The sequence below is a fragment of the Ovis canadensis genome, chromosome 12, assembly GCF_042477335.2.
Source record: "Ovis canadensis isolate MfBH-ARS-UI-01 breed Bighorn chromosome 12, ARS-UI_OviCan_v2, whole genome shotgun sequence".
Taxonomy (NCBI): Eukaryota; Metazoa; Chordata; class Mammalia; order Artiodactyla; family Bovidae; genus Ovis; species Ovis canadensis.
Genome location: NC_091256.1, coordinates 24909191 through 24929406, shown reverse-complemented (window position 1 = coordinate 24929406; position 20216 = coordinate 24909191).

Genomic DNA, 20216 nt, shown 5'->3' with positions numbered 1-20216 from the left:
GTTGTGTCCTACTCTACAGTCCCATGGATTGCAGCACACCAGGTTTCCCTGTCCTTCAAAACCTCCCAAACCTTGCTCAAACTCAAGTCCATTGAGTCGGTGATGCCATCCAACTATCTCACCCTCTGTCGTGCTCTTTTCCTCCCGCCTTCAATCTTTCCCAGCATCAGGGTCTTTTCCAATGAGTCAGTTCTTCCCAAGTTAGCCAAAGTATTGGAGTTTCAGCTTCAGCATCCTTCCAATGAATATTCAGAACTGACTTCCTTTAGGATGGACTGGTTTGATCTCCTTGCAGTCCAAGGGACTCTCAAGAGTCTTCTCCAACACCACAATTCAAAAACATCAATTCTTCGATGCCCAGCTTTCTTTATAGTCCAATTCTCACATCTATACATGACTACTGGAAAAACCATAGTTTTGGCTAGACAGATCTTTGTTGGCAAAGTAATTTCTTTGCTTTTAATATGCTGTCTCAGTTTGTCATAGCTTTTCTTCCAAGGAGCAAGTGTCTTTTAGTTTCATGGATGCAGTCATCATCTGCAGTGATTTTGGAGCACAAGAAAATAGTCTCTCACTGTTTTCATTGTTTCCCCAAATATTTGCCACGAAGTGATAGGACCAGCAGAGAAGGAAATGGCACCCCACTCCAGTACTTTTGCCTGGAGAATCCCAGGGATGAGGGAGCCTTGTGGACTGCCGTCTATGGGGTCGCACAGAGTCAGGCATGACTGAAGCATCTTAGCAGCAGCAGCAGCAGCAGCAGCAGCAGATGTGACCAGATGCCATGATCTTAGTTTTCTGAATGTTGAGTTTTAAGCCAACTTTTTCATCTCCTTTTTCACTCTCATCAAGAAGCTCTTTAATTCTTCTTTGCTTTCTACCATAAGGGTGGTGTCATCTGCATATCTGAGGTTATTGATATTTCTCCCAGCAGTCTTGATTCCAGCTTGTGCTTCATCCAGCTTGGCATTTTGCATGATGTACTCTGCATATAACTTAAATAAGCAGGGTGACAATATACAACCTTGATGTACTCCTTTTCCAATTTTGAACCAGTCTCTTTTCCCATATTCTAACTGCTGCTTTTTGACCTGCCTACAGATTTCTCAGGAGGCAGATAAGGTGATCTTGTATACCCATCTCTTTAAGAATTTTCCACAATTTATTGTGATCCCCATGGTCAAAGGCTTTGGCGAGGTAAATAAGACAGAAGTAAATTTTTTTTTTCTGGAATTCTCTTGCTTTCTCAATGATCCAACGGATGTTGGCAAGTTGATCTCTGGTTCCTCTGCCTTTTTAAATCCAGCTTGAACATCTGCAAGTTATTGGTTCACATTCTGTTGAAGCCTCCTTGGAGAAATTTGAGCATTATTTCACTAATGTGTGCTGCTGCTGCTTCAGTCATGTCTGACTCTGTGTGACCCTATAGATGGCAGCCCACCAGGCTCCCCGACCCTGGGATGAGTGCATTGTGCAGTAGTTTGAACATTCTTTGGCATTGCCTTGCCGAGTTTTCCAAATTTGCTGGCATATTGAGTGCAGCACTTTCACAGCATCATCTTTTAGGGTTTGAAATAGCTCAATTGGAATTCTAACACCTCCACTAGCTTTGTTTGTAGTGATGCTTCCTAAGGCCCACTTGACCTCACATTTGAGGATGTCTGACTCTAGGTAAGTGATCACACCATATTCATTATCTGGGTCATGAAGATTTTTTTTTGTATAGCTTTTCTGTGTATTCTTGTCACCTCTTGTTAATATCTTCTGCTTCTGTTAGATCTGTACCATTTCTGTCCTTTATTGTGCCCATTTTTTGCATGAAATGTTCCCTTGGTATCTTGAGTTTTCTTGAAGAGATCTCTAGTCTTTCCCATTGTATTGTTTTCCTCTATTTCTTTGCATTGATCTCCGAGGAATGCTTTCTTATCTCTCCTTTCTATTCTTTGGAACTCTGCATTCAAATGGGTATGTCTTTTCTTTTCTCCTTGCCTTTCACTTCTCTTTTCTCAGCTATTTGTAAGGCCTCTTCAGACAACCATTTTCCTTTTTTGCACTTATTTTTCATGGTGATGTTCTTGATCACTGCCTCCTGTACAATTTCATGAGCCTCCATCCATAGTTCTTCAGGGACTCTGTCTATCAGATCTAATCCCTTGAATCTATTTGTCATTTCCCCTGTATAATCGCAAGGAATTTGATCTAGGTCATGCCTGAATGGTTGAGTGGTTTTCCTACTTTCTTCAATTAAAGTCTGCATTTGGCAATAAGAAAGAAATTATGTTTTCAAACAGTGGTACTGAAAAAGTCTTGAGAGTCTTTTGGACTACAAGAAGATCAAATCAGTTACTCCTAAGGGAAATCAGTCCTAAATACTCACTGGAAGGACTGATGCTGAAGCTGAAACCCTAATACTTAGGCCACCTGATCCTAAGAGCTGACTGATGGGGAAAGACCCTAATGCTGGAAAGATTGAGGGCAGGAGGAGAAGGAGAACAAAGATGATATGGTTGGATGGCATCACTGACTCAATGGATATGAGTTTGATTAATCTGGATGATTATGAAGGACAGGGAAGCATGGTATGCTGCAGCCCATGGGGTCACAAAGGGTCAAATAAGACTGAGAGACTTAACAACAATAACCTCATTGATAATGGGTCTTCTCCAGCTTATAAACTTCCTTCTTTGAAAGAGCCAGTATCCCATATACTAAGTACTTGAATATAGCAAATAATATGGACTGAATTAAAAGTGTGTATCATGACTACAATAGAAGAATCTATCACGTAATGTACATCTCAGACTGGAAAAATTTCCACCTACTAAGTTCAAGTAGTGAAGTGAAGAGAATTCACTCAGTCATGTCTGACTCTTTGCTAACCCATGGACTTGAGCCCTACCAGGATCCTCGGTCCAAGAGATTTTCCAGACAAGAATACTGGCATGGGTTGCCATTTCCTACTCCAGGTGATATCTAGACGCAGGAATAGAACCCACGTCTCTTGTGTCTCCAGTATTGGCAGCAGATTCCTTACCAATGCACCACTTGGAATGCCCTTTTCTGTGTATGGGAAGATGCAAGTGTCTAGGCTCATTGAAATCATTCCTGAGATATGCGTCTCAGCTATGTTGGGCCAGAATCCCAAGTTTTCACATCCTAAGTTTTCCTCAGGGCTCATTGTAGGGAGTGGCTGCAGTCTGGAGATAGATAGATATTTACTATCAGTATTTAATACTGGAAATATCAGATATTCTTTCCTTCTTGAGTTCCCTCAGGGCTGACCAGCTCACCATCCATGGTGGCTGCAATTGCTGCTGACTGTAACATCCTTGTATATGGATCCAGCAGGAAAAGATTCCATTTCTCAGTTGCCTCAATATAAAATTATCCCCAAAACTTAGAATTTGAATACAGCATATCAGTCTACAAGGTAAAGTAAATGAGTAGGACTAGGTCAAATTACCAACATGCACTGGATTGTAGAAAAAGCAAGGGAATTCCAGAAAAACACCTACATCTGCTTCATTGAGTACACTAAAGTCTTTGACTGTACGGATCACAAAATACTATGGAAAATTCTTAAAGATATAGGAATACCAGACCACCTTACCTATTTTCTGAGTAACCTGTATGCAGATCAAGGAGCAACAGTTAGAATCAGACATGGAACAGTGGACTGGTTCCAAATTGGGAAAGGAGTATTTCTAGGCTGTACATTGTCACTCTGCTCGTTTAACTTATATGCAGAGTACATCAGGAGAAATGCCAGGCTGAATGAAGCTCAAGCCGGAATCAAGATTTCCAGGAGAAATATCAATAACCTCAGATATGCAGATGACACCACCCTATGAAGAGGAACTAAAAAGCCTCTTGATGAAAGTGAAAGAGGAGAGTGAAAAAGCCGGCTTAAACATTCAAAATACTAAGATCTGGCATTTGGTCCCATCACTTCATGGCAAATAGATGGGAAAACAATGGAAACTGTGATAAACTTTCTTTTCTTGGGCTCCAAGATCCATGTGGACAGTGACTGCAGACATGAAATAAAGAGACACTGATACTTGGAAGAAAAGCTATGTCAAACCTGGTGCTGCTGCTGCTAAGTCACTTCAATTGTGTCCGACTCTGTGTGACCCCATAGACGGCAGACCACTAGGCTCCCCCATCCCTGGGATTCTCCAGGCAAGAACACTGGAGTGGGTTGCCATTTCCTTCTCCAATTCATGAAAGTGAAAAGTGAAAGTGAAGTCACTTAGTCGTGTTCTACTCTGCGACCCCATGGACTACAGCCTACCAGGCTTCTCCGTCCCTGGGATTTTCCAGGCAAGAGTGTCAAACATAGAGAGTATATTAAAAAGTAGAGACATCACTTTGCTGTCAAAGATCCATGTTGTCAAAGCTATGGTTTTTCCAGTAGTCATGTATGGATGTAAGAGTTGGACCGTGAAGAAGACTGAGTGCCAAAGAATTAATGCTTTTGAACTGTGGTTCTGAAGACTCTTCAGAGTCCCTTTGGCAACAAGGAGATCAAACCAGTTGGAGATCAATGCAAGAGACGCAAGAGACACAGCTTTGATCCATGGGTTGGGAAGGTCCTCCGGAGGAAAGCATGGCAGCCCACTCCAGTATTCTTGCTTGGAAAATCCCATGGATGGAGGAGACTGCTTGACTATAGTCCATAGGGTTGCAGAGTCAGACACAACTGAAGTGACTTAGCACACATGTCCATATTATGTGTGATCTTTAGTTGACCTAAAACAGAAGTTCCCTATGAACATACAGAAAAACAAAATGAACGGGGAGAAGAAAGTACAGTACGAAGCTGAGTTACTTAGTGACTCATGGGCTTCCCTGGTGACTCAAACAGTAAAGAATCTGCCTGCAATACAGAAGATCTGTGTTTAATCCCTGGATTGGGAAGATCCCTGGAGAAGGAAATTTGGGAACCCACTCCATTATTCTTGCCTGGGAATCCCCTGGACAGAGGAGCCTGGCAGGGTACAGTCCATGGGGTCACAAAGAGTCGGAAACAACTGAGTGGCTATCACTTACTCATACCATGTAATAATCTCGTTAGCATTTTCTGCAGATACTGGATTTGACAAATTGGCTATTCACAGAAGAGAGAAAAGTTGGTAACATTTGATAAAATGAAAAATATAGTAGCTGTAGGGCCCAGTATTCCATGAAAAATTATAAAAGGAACCTATACTTCATCACTAAAAGATAGACATTGCAAACATAAAGCTTGATCTGAAAATATTTTGGAATATTTACTTCATGTCTGCCCCTTAATCAATGCTGCTGCTGCCGCTGCTGCTGCTAAGTCACTTCAGTCATGCCCGACTCTGTGTGACCCCATAGATGGCAACCCACCAGGCTCCCCCGTCCCTGGGATTCTCCAGGCAAGAACACTGGAGTGGGTTGCCATTTCCTTCTCCAATGTATGAAAGTGAAGAGTGAAAGTGAAGTTGCTCAGTCGTGTCCGACCCTCAGCAACCCCCTGGACTGCAGCCCACCAGGCTCCTCCGTCCATGGGGTTTTCCAGACAAGAGTACTGGAGTGGGGTGCCATTGCCTTCTCCGTTCTTAATCAATGGTAGCCAATTAAAGAGCTCATTTTTAGTATAGAAATTACAAAGAATATTACAATATTATTAAATTGAGTAATACTAATGTTAATGACATTTCCCAAGACTGTGTATATTGCTTTTGGTTGCTTATTGCCCAGGGGCAAATAAAATAACTCAATAAATTCATGCCAATACTGAATTTTTTTTTCTAAATACCATTCTTCATTATGATCTTTTCTATGAATCTACTTAAACGAGAATGAGTTCATTTAGATTCTATAGTATTATTTTAAATATCTCCATAAAACTTTTAAAGAATACTGCATGCTGTGTAAGAATACTTAAAATAAATCTCTGATTAACCAGATAGCATGAGAAATAATGGGAATATATTTAAGATGCAGTTCTTTAGAGGTAAGAAATACGTCCTGGACTTCCCTGGCATTCCAGTGGAAAGACCGTGCTGCCAATGCAAGGGGCACAGGTTTGATCCTTGGTTAGGCAGCTAAGATCCCATATAATGTGCAGCCTAGCAAAAAAAACAAACAAAAAAAAAAAAAACAAGGTCCCAGTCAAGATGTCAGACAACAGAGGAAATAGAGACAGTGATTTATGTTGTAGGAATAGATGATCTTCTAATTAAATATAAATATGCATTATTTATTATCTTGAAAGCTGATTTGATAAAGATCCCTAAAATAACTTGACATTTCCCATATACAAGAGCTTTTGTAAACCCTGATCCCTTATGAATGTTGTGAAAATGTTTAGTGGAGTATCATACCAAGTAACAGAGAAACACATTAAAGCATCACATTTTCTCTCACATTTCGAAAGACAAAGCTTTTTCCTTTTCTATTTTTCTTGATTTTTATTTTGCTAGGATATTCTAGATAAAAAAATTTGGGCAATCAAAGAATAATTCCTAGAATAATTTTTTAGTTATACATCTGAAGCACTCATTTACCATGCCATATTGTATTACCACCAACAATTACTGCTTTTAATGAAAAACTCTTTCATTGTGATAAGCAGCAGGCCTCATACTCCACAATATTTCTACATATGCAAATATGTTCTTGAAATAAATACAATAGCAGCATCCATTTCTTTGTTTAGTGGTGGTTGACGAAACTTTAAACTGAGGCATATATTTCTCTTCCTTTGACATTCATGATCAATAGTATGCATTAGTAAACAGTGCATTTGTGTTGTTATAGAAATAGTTGATCGTAGGGTGAGTAGAGTTAAGATCCAGAAATAGTTAAAGGTCTTTAAAGTCTTTTGATTTGTGTCACATGTGTCAGGAAGAAATAATTTCTTCTTCCCCTCAAATGTGATTTCAGTATCAAATATTATAATTAAATATCCCTTCTAGCTATTTGGGCGAGAGTTCATTTTCATGAACACATTAGCCATTGCTGTTACGCATTTTCAACACAGATTCTCCTGCATCCTCTCTTGTTGCTATGATAAGATATCTGTATTCCCTTGACTTTTTATCTTTTATTATCTTTGCTAGCTAATATTTAACAAAATGACCATGTTATTTTTAGGAAATTTAAAACAGCTATTCTCATGTCAAAGCTAAATTTGATATTGCTGTTTATATTATAAAAATTAACTTATCCAATAATAAATGCTTATAATATCAGAAAATATGCTGTGTGGTGCATGAAGTTAAACTCTAGATATTTAACTGCAATATTAACATGCAGGGATTGGATCATCTTCTTAATTGCAAAACTGAATATTTTCATTGCTTTCTGATTTCTTGGAAATTTGTGACTCTTTGATTGAAATTCAGGCTTCCCTTGTGGCTCAGCTGGTAAAGAATCTTCCTGAAATGTGGGAGACCTGGGTTTGATCCCTGGGTTGGGAAGATCCCCTGGAGAAGGGAAAGGCTACCCACTCCAGTGTTCTGGCCTAGAGAATTGCAAAGAGTTGGACACGACTGAGTGATTTTCACTTTCACTTTCTTCCACTTCATACATACACATACATACATACATATATTATACACACACACACACACACACACACACACACACACACACACACACAGGTTTCCCTGGTGGCTCAGATTGTAAAGAATCCGCCTGCCATGAAGGAGACCCAGGTCCCATCTCTGAGTCAGGAAGATCCCCTGGAGAAGGGAAGACAATCCACTCCAGTATTCTCACCTGGAGATTCCATGGACAGAGGAGTCTGGCGGTCTACCGTTCATGGGGTCACAAAGAGTCAGACACGACTGAGTGACTAACACTTTCACTTTCATACACAGACACACATATATATGTGTATATATATAATATATGTATGTAAGTATGTATGTATGCATGCATGCTAAGTTGCTCCAGTCATGTCCGACTCTTCATGACCTCATGGACTATAGCCTGCCAGGCTTCTCCGTCCATGGGATTCTCCAGCCAAGGAGAGGTTGCCTTGCCCTCCTTCAGGGGATCTTTCCAACCCAGGGATGGAACCCACATCTCTTGTCTCCTGAATTTGCATGTGGGTTTTTCACCACTAGCACCACCTGAGAAGCCCATATATATGTATATATGACTCTATAAACTTAATCTGATATTTGGTAACAAAAACTGCAATATGGAATTTTAGGATTAATTAACATATACCACTGAAGAGAGAAAAATTACAAGATTGGCTTTCAGTTATTAGTATTGTCAATTTTAGAACTTATTAAAAAGTAAATTATATTTATGGTAATTATAATAGTTACATAACATTCTACTTTTTAAAGGAAATGGAATTAGATTTCTGAAAGTATATCTCAAAGTCATTATGTCTAAGAATATAAACAAAGGTGATGGAATTTATACCTGCTCTCCTCTTTTGGACAGTTCAGTTTCTGTTGGGAATGAGTAGAAGGTCCTTCTAATGTGTTAAATAATGTTTTTCAGTAAAAGTCAATCAAGAAAGATGTGTTTATGAGATCTAGTGTCAAATGCCCAGTTGCAAATCTTGGCTCAGCCAATTACTGTTATAATGCTGGGAAATTTATTTAGTATCTTTGAAAAAGTATCCTCAACTAAAAGATGAGGAATAAAAGCATTTAATTTAAAGGATTGCTATGAGGATTTATGAAATCATATAAAGCATCTAGGGTTTAACATATATTTTCTCAATACATTAATATTATTATTATTATTATTATTATTATTATACCACACTCTAAGCAGTATGAACTTTTGAGGGACTATTTTGAGGAAAAAAAAATACACAGGAATCTGTGTGTTAGATTCCTATTGCTGCAATAGCAAATGACTACACATAAGGGGTTACAACACATACAATTATTATCTTAAATTTTTATAGGTCAGAAATCTGATGCAATTCTGACTGGGCTAAAACCAAGCTGTCATCAGGGCTGACTTCTTTATGGAGGTTCTGGAGTGGAATTTATTTCCTTGCCTTTCTAGCTAGTGGCCCCCATCTATCTTCACAGCCCTTAGCGCTGGTAGAGTCTTTCTCACCCAGCATCACTCTGGCATTTTCTTGGTTTTGTATACCTCTTTTACATTTAAGAATCCTTGTGATTGCACTGAGTCCACCTGGATAATCCAGAGTAATTCCTATTTTAAGGACAGATGATTAGCAAACTTTAATTTCATCTGCAACTTTAATTCCCCCCAACATGTAACCTAGCATATTAATAGGTTTCAAGGATTAGAATGTGGAAATTGGGGGTGGGCATTATTGTGCCTACTACAATCTGTGTAATACATATTTTGTTTTGTAAAGTGTAGTCTAAGTCAATTAGCATTTCACAAACTGTTTCACAAAATACAAAGAAAAGTGTTGTATGTGGGCATTTTGTAACACACAAAAATTACAAGATGTATTCAGTGATCTCCACTAGGAGAGATCACACTTTGGATATACAGGGAGTCAACAAACACATGAAAAGATGCTCAACATCATTAATTATTAGAGGAATGCAAGTCAAAACTACAGTGAGCTATCACTTCACATCAGATGACCATCATCAAAAAGTGTATGAAACATAAATGCTGAACAGGGTGTGAAGAAAAGGGAACCCTCCTACACTGTTGATGGGGATTAGTGCAACCACTATGGAGAATCCTTATAAAACTAAAAATATAGCTACTATGTGATCCAGGAATCCCACTCCAAAACCATAATTTGAAAAGATACATGCGCCCCAATGTTCATTGCAGTACTATTTACAATTGTCAGTACATAAAAGAAACCTAAATGCCCATTTACAGAGGAATAGATAAAGCAGATGTGGTACATAAATATAATGGAACTTTACTCAGCCATGAAAAAGGATGAACAAATATCATTTGCAGCAACAAAGATGATCTAGAGATTATTATATTAAGTGAAGTAAGTCAGTCAGAGTAAGAAAAATATCACAATATCACTTGTATGTGGAATTTTGAAAAATGATACAAACAACTTATTTACAAAACAAAAATAGACTCACAGACAAAGAAAACAAACTTACGGTCATCAAAGATGAAAGGTGCAGGTAGAGATAAATGAAAAGTTTGGGATTAGCATATACATGCTATTATATATAAAATAAAATAATCAGTAAGTAGCTACTGTATAGCGCAGAGAACTCTACTCAATATTCTGTAATAATCTAGAAGGGAAAGGAATCTGAAAGAAAAAGACATAACTAATTTTGCTGTACACATGAAACTAGCACAGCATTGTAAATCCATTATATTCTAATATAAAATAAAAATTAAAGGGTGAAAAAGCACAGAATTATAGAAAGGATTCCAATTCACTATTTCAGCACAAGAGTTTTGGTAGAGGGGAAAAGCTTCATTTTGTGAATCAGGGCCCAAACTCAATCCTTTCTTTATACCTACTGAATTACCATATAAATTAAAGACTCTACGATGCACTTATGCCCCACACTTCAACATCTTTGAATCATGATGCATCTTATAATTATTGAAATAACTTTAATGAGGAGTTTAAAAAAAACAGTGGTACAGAAAATAATGTTATGTCTTATAATCTTCCAGCAATTTTGATTTGATAATATGTGATAATGACTCTCATCAAACTGTGTCTTTCCTAATTTCTTATTTAAAAGTAAGATACTAAGAAAATAAGAAATGTAAGTCATACTCTATTATATTTCTATTTCATTTGAATACATGGAATTTTTGCTCTGCTATCTGAATTATTTAATTTGGCATAGAAAAATTATAAACTTTATACCGAAGACTTATGGTCTTATAAGTTTTCATCTTTAGTTTGGTATCAAATAATACCAATTTTATTAACAATTGATGCTTAAATGAGCTCCACATTTTACCAACTAATAAAATAATTATGTTTGTAACCAAGATAATTTGTTATTTACAAAGAGGTTTCATTTCCAGATGATTTTCCAAGGCTAGTTTCCTACCTCAAGTTTTTTAATTCACATTTATGAGTTTTTGCATGATAAGGAACATAAGAACTTTAACATACTCTGATGAATTTAGTACATTAGTAAAAATAATTGGTGCAGCCACCATAGGAAACAGTACGGAGGTTCCTCAAAAAGGTTAAAAATAGAACTACAATAAAATCCAGCATTCCACTTCTGGGTATTCATTCAAAGAATACAAAAACAGTAACTTGAAAAGATATCTGCACTTCCATATTCATTGCAGCATTATTTATAATAGCCAAGATATGGTAAAAACCTGAGTGACTACTGACGAGTGAATAGATTTTAAAAATATGACACACACACAGAAATATTACTCAGCCATAAAAAAGAAGGACATTTTGTCGTTTGTGACAACACAGATAGACTATGATGACATTATGCTAAGTGAAAAAAGTCAGAAAAAGACACTTCCCATACTATACAATAGGACACTGTTTATTTCATATATAGTAGTTTGTATCTGCTAATCCTAAACTCCTAATTTATCCCTCCTTTGGGGTGCTGCAGTCCATGGGATTGCAGAATCAGACATGACTTAGATTATCTACAACAACAACACCCCCTTTCTCCTTTAGTAACCATATATTTGTTTTCTGTAAGTCTACTTCTATTTTGTAAATACGTTCATTTGTATCACATTTTAGATTCTACATATAAATGAAAACATGATATTTGGATTATTCTTTCTTACTTCACTCAGTATGATAATCTTTGAGTGAGTGAGTGAGTGAAGTCATTCACTCTTGTCCGACTCTTTGCGACCCCATGGACTGTAGCCCACCAGGCTCCTCCCCCATGGGATTCTCCAAGCAAGAGTACTGGAGTGGGCTGCCATTTCCTTAGGCCCACCCATATTGCTGCAAATGGCATTTTGTGACAAACTAACAGACAACATAATACTCAATGGTGCGAAGCTGAAAGATTAGTAGATTTAGTAGATTCTTACTAAAATCTGTGACGAGACAAAAATACACACTCTCACCATTTATATTCAATATTGTATTGGAAATCTTATCCAGAGAATTGATGAGGGGAAAAAAACAAAAAAACAAAAAACAAAGTATCCAACTTGGAAGAGAAGAGGTAAAATTGTCATTCTATGCAAATGACATGACTATATATAGAAAACTCTGAAGACTCAACACAAAAACTACTGGAACTGATAAATGAATTCAGCAAAGTAGCAGGATCTAAGATTAGCTTACAGAAATCAGTTGCAATGAAATATCAAGAAAGGAAACTAAAAGACAATCCCTTTTAAAATTGCATTAAAAATAAAGTATTGGCTACTTGGGAATATATCTGACCAAAGAGATGAAAGACATAAGATGACAGCTATAACACATCGGTAAAGAAAATTAAAGGTAATCAAAGAAATGGAAAAATATCTCATAATCTGGAATTCAAAGAATTAATATTGATAAAATGTTCACCATACCCAAAGCAATCTACATATTTAATGTGATCCCTATCGAAGTTAAAAAGTTTACAAATAACAAATGCTTGAAAGGGTGTAGAGAGAGGAGAACCCTACTATACTGTTTGTGGCAATGTAAATTGGTATAGCCATTATTGAAAAAAAAAAAATGGAGGTTCCTTAAAAAAGAAATAAAAATAGTGCTGCCATATGATCCAACAATCACACTGCCGGGCATTGTTCTTGTTTTTCATTCCTCAGTCAGGTCCTACTCTTTGCAACCCCATGGACTGCAACAAGCTTCCCTGACTTTCACCACCTCCTGCAGCTTGCTCAAACTCATGTCCATTGAACTGGTGACGCCATCCAACCAACTCATCCTCTGTCATTTCCTTTTCCTCCTGCCTTCAATCTTTCCCAGCATCAGGGTCTTTTCTAATGAGTCAGCTCTTCACATCAGATAGCCCAAGTATTGAAGCTTTAGTTTCAGCATTAGTCCTTCCAATGAACATTCAGGACTGATTTCCTTTAGGATGGACTGGTTTGATCTCCTTGCAGCCCAAGGGACTCTCAAGAGTCTTCTCTAACACCACAGTTCAAAAGCATCAATTCTTCAGTGCTTAGATTTCTTTATGGTCCAACTTTCACATCCATATGTGACTACTGGAAAAACCACAGCTTTGACTAGACAGACATTTGTTGGTAAACTAATGTCTCTGCTTTTTATTTTTATTTTATTTTATTTTTTAGAGTTATCTAAAGATTTTTATTTTTATTTTTTTAATTTTTATTTTTACTTTATTTTACTTTGCAATACTGTATTGCTTTTACCATACATTGACATGAATCCACCACGGGTGTACATGCGTTCCCAAACATGAACCCCCCTCCTACCTCCCTCCCCAATATGCTGTCTAGGTTAGTTATAACTTTTCCTTCACGGAGCAAGCCTCTTTTAATTTCATGGCTGCAGTCTCCATCTGCTGGGATTTTGTAGTTCAAGAAAATAGTCTGTCAATATTTTCATTGTTTCCCCATCTCTGCCATGAAGTAATGGGACCAAATGCCACGATCTTAGTTTTTTGAATGTTGAGTTTTAAGTCAACTTTTTTACTCTCCTCTTTCCTTTCATCAAGAGGCTCTTTAGTTCCTCTTCACTTTCTGCCATAAGAGTTGTGTCATCTGCATATCTGAAATTATTGATATTTCTCCCAGCAATCTTGATTCCAGCTTGTGCTTCAATCAGGCCAGCATTTCACATGATATACTCCGCATGTAAATTAAATAAACAGGGTAATAATATGCACCCTTGCCATACTCCTTTCCTAGTTTGGAAAGGTCTGTTTGGAAATGGAACTGGTCTGTTGTTCCATTCCCAGTTCTGACTCTTGCTTCTTGACCTGCAAACAGATTTCTCAGGAGGCAGGTCAGGCGGACTGGTATTCCCATCTCTTTAAGAATTTTCCACAGTTTCTTGTCATCCATACAGTCAAAGGCTTTAACATAATCAAAAAAGCAGAAATAGATGTTTTTCTGGAACTCTTGCTTTTCTATATTCCAATGCTGCTGCTGCTGCTAAGTCACTTCAGTCGTGTCCGACTGTGTGTGACCCCATAGATGGCAGCCCACCAGGCTCCCCCATCCCTGGGATTCTCCAGGCAAGAACACTGAAGTGGGTTGTTATATTCCAATGGACGTTAGCAATTTGATCTCTGGTCCTCTGCCTTTTTAAATCCAGCTTGAATGTCTGGAGATTCTTGGTTCATGTACTGTTGAAGCCTTGCTTGGAGAATTTTGAGCATTTCTTTGCTAGCATGTTAGATGAGTGCAATTGTGTGGTAGTTTGAACATTCTATGGCATTGCCTTTCTTTGGGATTGGAGTGAAAACTAACATTTTTCAGTCCTGTGGCCACTGCTGAGTTTTCCAAAATTGAGTGCATCACTTTAACAGCATTGTCTTTTATAATTTGAAATAATTCAGCTGGAATTCCATCACCTCCACTAGCTTTGTTCAGAGTGATGCTTCCTAAGGTCCACTTAACTTTGTACTCCAGGATGTCTAGCTCAAGGTGAGTAATCACACCATCATGGTTATATGCATCATGATCCAGACAAAACTCTAATTCAAAAAGACACATGCACCCCAGTGTTTAAAACAACATTATTTTTTATAGCTAAGACATTGAAGTAACCCAAACATCCATCTACAGATGAATGGATAAAGATGCTAAATAATATTCCATTGTTTACCAAAGTTTATGTATCCATTCACAGACTGAAATATATAATTTGGTTGCTTCCGAGTCATGGTGATTATGAATAAAACTGTTACAAGAACACACGTGTGGGGTTTTGTACATACAAGTTTTCAAATACTTTGCATAGACTACAGGAGCATAATTGCTGAATCATATGTTGAAAGAATGTTCAGCTTTGTAAGAAATCTTAAAACAGTCTTTCAGTCTAGCTGTACCCTTTTACATTCCTACGAATATGAATGAGGATTCTTATTGTTTCACATCTCTGCCGGAATTTGGTGTCATCAGAGTTCCAAGTTTTCTCTATTCTAATAGGTGTATAGTGATATCTTGGTTTAATTTGCATTTTCCTGATGACACAATGTGGAACATCTTTTCATATATCTGTGTATTTTCTTCAGTAAAGTGTCTCTTAAGCACTTTAGCATATTTTTAAACTCTGTTTTAAGAGCTTCTGTATATTTTGTGTCTATGTTTTAAGAGTTCTTTGTGTTTTTAGAGTCCTTATTCAGGTATGTTATTGCTAGTAGTTCTCCGAGTCTGTGGCCTGTTTTCTTATTTCCTTGACATAAACTTTCACAGAGAAGAAACTTTTCATTTTGATGATGGCCAGCTTATCAATTTTTTCTTTCATAGAGCCTGTGTTTGGTGTTGTAGCTAAAGTGTAACTGCCATTCCCAAAGTCATCTAGGTTTCCTACTATGTTATCTTCTAAAATCTAAAATCTATAAGCTTTCCTTTAGTAATTCAAACTGCACATCAGCCCATTCTTGAAAAATATCCTTTCTTCTCTTCTCTTGCCTATTTGTAAAAATTGAGTGAAATATCAAAACAATTGTATTACATGAAATCTGAATAGTTAAAGACTGTATTTTAGAGCATACAATATTGGATAGACAGTGATGACAAAAATACTAGCTAACATTTTAGTATTTACTATGTGTTAGGAGTTGTAGTAAGTTCTTATCATTGGTGAATTCATTAGGAGAGCAAATCAACTATATGAAATGTTATTTTATTATCTATATTTTATAGATAAGGAATCTAGAACATGAGAGATTAATTCAGCAAAGGTCGCATTGTTAGTAAGTAAGGGAGCTACTGGACTAACAGGGCACATGATTCCAAACTGTGTACCTGTCATAAAAATTCTGTTCTGCTCTATAGTGTGCACTTTTTTGTACACATATATTTGGGAGAGGATCATTATTACTTCAAGTACAAACTTATTTCTAACTGAATTCACATTCATATTTCCACCTTTTAAAAGCATTCTCAACAAGCAGTAAAGACCTAATTAATTGATTGGCATTGGTTTTATGACATAAATGGGATCTCATTTTCTCATTCTCTGATTTATGATCCACTGATAACCAATAATAGCGTAACTAATGTAAAAATTAAGACAGCTCTTTTAATGTTTTTCTGTCAATTATATATATATATATATATATTTTACTTTATTTTACTTTACAATACTGTATTGGTTTTGCCATACATTGGCATGAATCCACCACGGGTGTATACAAGCTCCCAATCCTGAATCCCCCTCCCACCTCCCACCCCATATCATCTCTCTGGATATGTCTGTATGTATTCTAGCACAATAGATGTGAATTAATTTTACTTCTCCAATTTTAATATCAAAAAATTTACATATCCTTGTGTTTTTTTTTTTTTTACTTCTTACCTTGCCCTTGAGGTATTTTCTCTTTAGCAAAGTGACTTAAGTTGCAATTAAATGTGATCCATGGTTTCAAGTTGATAAGTTTCCCTTCTATATCATATCACTCAATGCTGGTGAATGTGCATGTGCTTACGCTCTGTGTACATATATAATTATTTGGATCACTTTATATATTTTGAAGACTATTACTAAAATGTCTGTTTCATTAATATTCTAGCTAAAGTATATAAAGGGTTCATGAAATGTGGGCCTAAAATGTTGGTAATTTGCAGTCTTTCATGATTCAATCAGCATTTATTGAATGTCTGGTACATACCATATAGAAAATTGTGTGTTGAGCTAAATTACCTGTGCCTTTGTCGAACATAGAATGGGGAATAAAAGACTGAAAAATAAAATCATCACTAAAAGTACTGAATTGCAATAAACACAGTTTCTTTCAAGAGAAAATGCATTATGCCCTGAGAGCATAAACAGGGATGACATTACCTAAGGAGCTATAGAAGACTTCTCTGAGGACCCAACATTAAAGCTGTAGTCTGAATGATGTGTTGCAGTTAGTTAGGTGACAAAGTCAGAGGAGAGCATTCTGGTCACCAGGAAAAAGAACATGCCACATTTCAGGGTAGTGAAAGTATCCTGAAATGGGGAAGGGTGGAAAGGGATGATGGCTGGGACAAACCCAGTGGTCACTGCACTTCCTGTTATGTTTTCAGAAAGCAATAGGTATCATTGACAGATTGTAAACTGGGGGATGATATGATCAGAATTTAATTCTTGAAAAGATATCTTATTACTTTGTGGATAATGATGTTAAGAATGTTCAGAATGGAGGCAAGATCAATGAGAGAATGTACCTACGCAGTTAGACCACCCGGAAACCAAAGATATTCATCATTTACAACTCAAGCCCATCATCAACACCTTTTAAAAACCAACGGTGATTGCTCTTCCTTTTGGAAGAAGCAATCTAACCTTTTTCTTTTATTATACAGATATCTATCATTGCAACTGTATTATTTTATATTAAAACATTTCTTTCTATAAACCATAAGCTTAGTGGAAGAAGGAACTATATCTTAATTCATCTTTCTACCTTCTCTGCCTAACACACTGCTTCATATATAACAGGCATTGAATAGGCAATGGTTGAAAAAGTTAAGGCACTAATCAAGGAAACACGAAAGATGGGTCTTGAATTAATCTACCCATGAAGTGACATGAATGCAAGAAAAAGATCACAAAGGGATTGGTCTGAGAACAGTAGATAGATAAGATTTTAACTGAGAAAGACGGGTGGAAGAAACGAATCCCTTGCAAATGAAGGCAGGTGAATCCCTCATAGAATAAGCAGAAAACCAAGAAACAATGTGCAATTAATGAAGTTAAAGGACTGGATGTTCAAAAATGGAAATGCCGACATATTTTCATAAAGCAAAGTGCTACAAAAAGTGTAGGGTATAAAAGCTAAGGACTGACAAATCAGAGCCTGCGGCTGCATTTAGGACTGGCACTCTCAATAACGGGCTAGGGGAGTGATGTCAGATTGCACCGAACTGAGGAGTGGATGGAGAGGAATAAGAAAATACACACAGAGATAAAAGAGAAAAGGAGCAGCACTTAAAAAAAAAAAAGTACATATTTTTTTGTTTGTTTGTTATTCCAGGTTTTAAGAAGGAACATGTGTGCATGGTTTTATTTCCAGGGGAAAACAGAAGAGCAATTGAAGGAAATACTTGTATTTGTTGCCTCTTATATTGTTTTTTTTCTTTTTTGAAGTTGTTACCCTCCTTTAGATCTAATGAGCCTTCACCTATGCCCATAAGGTGACACTAAATCTGCCCTTTCTCCAATGGCTGAAGGCTTTTGTTTCACAGGGAAAATGAGAAGAATGATTCCGGTTTGCGCATCTCCTGGTATGTCTTATTTTTCCCTCCCCCGTGCCTGCATGACTGTGGAAGCTTTCCCCTGTCTCTCCCCCTTCCCTCTCTGATGGGATTGAGGAAGGTTGTGAATTTTTTAGATTGTCTGCTTTTGCTTAAAGGTGGGCACTGCTCTTTGTAGATTTATACAATTCAAGCACAAGCTGAAACCTGAGGGCAGTTTCTATATACAAATAAAAAATTTTTAAAAGTTACTAGAGTCTTATGAATGTACCATCAGTTCAGTCAGTATATGTGTTTGAAATCCATGTCCTTCATAAGTCTTTTAAGTTCGGTTTCTAAGTATTATTTTTCTATTTATATGTCCAGTAAATATTTGCAACTCCTTTTAGGAGTATTTGCATTAGTGTTCAATCTATTTATTGAATTGGTTTATACTGTTAATTACTTTAAGCGCACTGAAAGTTGCTATAGATAATTTCCTTAACAAATATGTTTCTGTTTTAATGATTTATCATAACTTTAAAAAAATCGATAGGTTATAATAAATTAAAATTTTAACAAGATATTTCTTAATTATATATATATATGAATGTGCAGAAGGGATATATTTGTAGAAATATACCAAAAATTATATAATTATATAAGCAAAATGTCACTTTAAACACATATAATTCAGTTGCACAATATGATATCATAAAGGGAATTAAAAGACTGAACTATTATCCAATAGTTTAAATTCTCTTAATCACAAAAATGACAAATAATTGAAAATCACATATATTTTTTGATTCTTTAAGGAAAAAGTATTGAAGGTAATTTTATTGTCTTAAATATTTATGTAGTTAATACTGAAATTGTCTAGAGTCAGAAGATTTGTTGTTTTTTTGTTTTAGTTGTTAAGTCTTGTCTGACTCTTTTGCAACCCCATGGATTGTGGCCCACAGGGCTCCTCTGTCCATGGGATTTCCCAAGCGAGAATACTGGAGTAGTTTGCCATTTCCTTCTCCAGGGGATCTTCCCTACTCAGGGAATACTGGAGTAGTTTGCCATTTCCTTCTCCAGGGGATCTTCCCTACTCAGGGATCAGGGGACTCTTTACCACTGAGCTACCAGGCAAGCCCAGTGTCAGAAGATGCTTATACCACTGAGGAATCAATCTGGATTGTATTTCTGGGTGAAATAAAGAGAAAGGACAATAGGAACTAATATCAGAGTGATGATATGGTCCATTTTATTTCAAGTTACTTTTTAAAATTTGGCTTTTACTTTGAGCAGAATGGAGATCCTCTGGAAGGTTTTGAGCAGAGGAGTAATAGATAAAAGGATATGTTTTTGAACCTATGACTGTTTTGCAGAGAAGAAGCAAGAATGCCTGTTGGGAGACTATAATCCAGGCACATATGACAGTGGTTCAATTTTGCATGGCAGTAATAGTAGCAGTCAGGGTCCACAGAGGAAACAAATCACACTCTTAAATTAATAAATATTAATTTATAAATAATTAAATGTAATGTAATAAAGAAAACTTTTGCAAAATTCCTTCCTTGTTTAAAGGGAAAAATAAAAAGGAACAAGGCATGATGGATCAAGAAGAAAACACCTACCACACACATAAAAGATCAGGTAATGAGTAGTGAACAGAACTTGGTGAAACTTTTAGCTGTAGAAAAAGTCACCTTACAGGAGCTGTGCCCTTTAGTAGAGAAACATAATCAATTCTGAACTTCTGAGGTACAAGACAGGGGGTCTCTGAGCTGGACACCCAGTATTTATCAAGGGAAGTAAAATTTAAGCTTTGTTCTCACCAAGATTCTCCAAGGACAAAGTGGTAAAAGCTGAGCTCTGCTAAAACAGGGAGATAAGGTGTCCACTTCTGAGGTCAAGGAAGAAGCACACATGCACAGGAAGGCTTCTTGGGGGTCACAGAGAGAGGGACCCCACCCCAT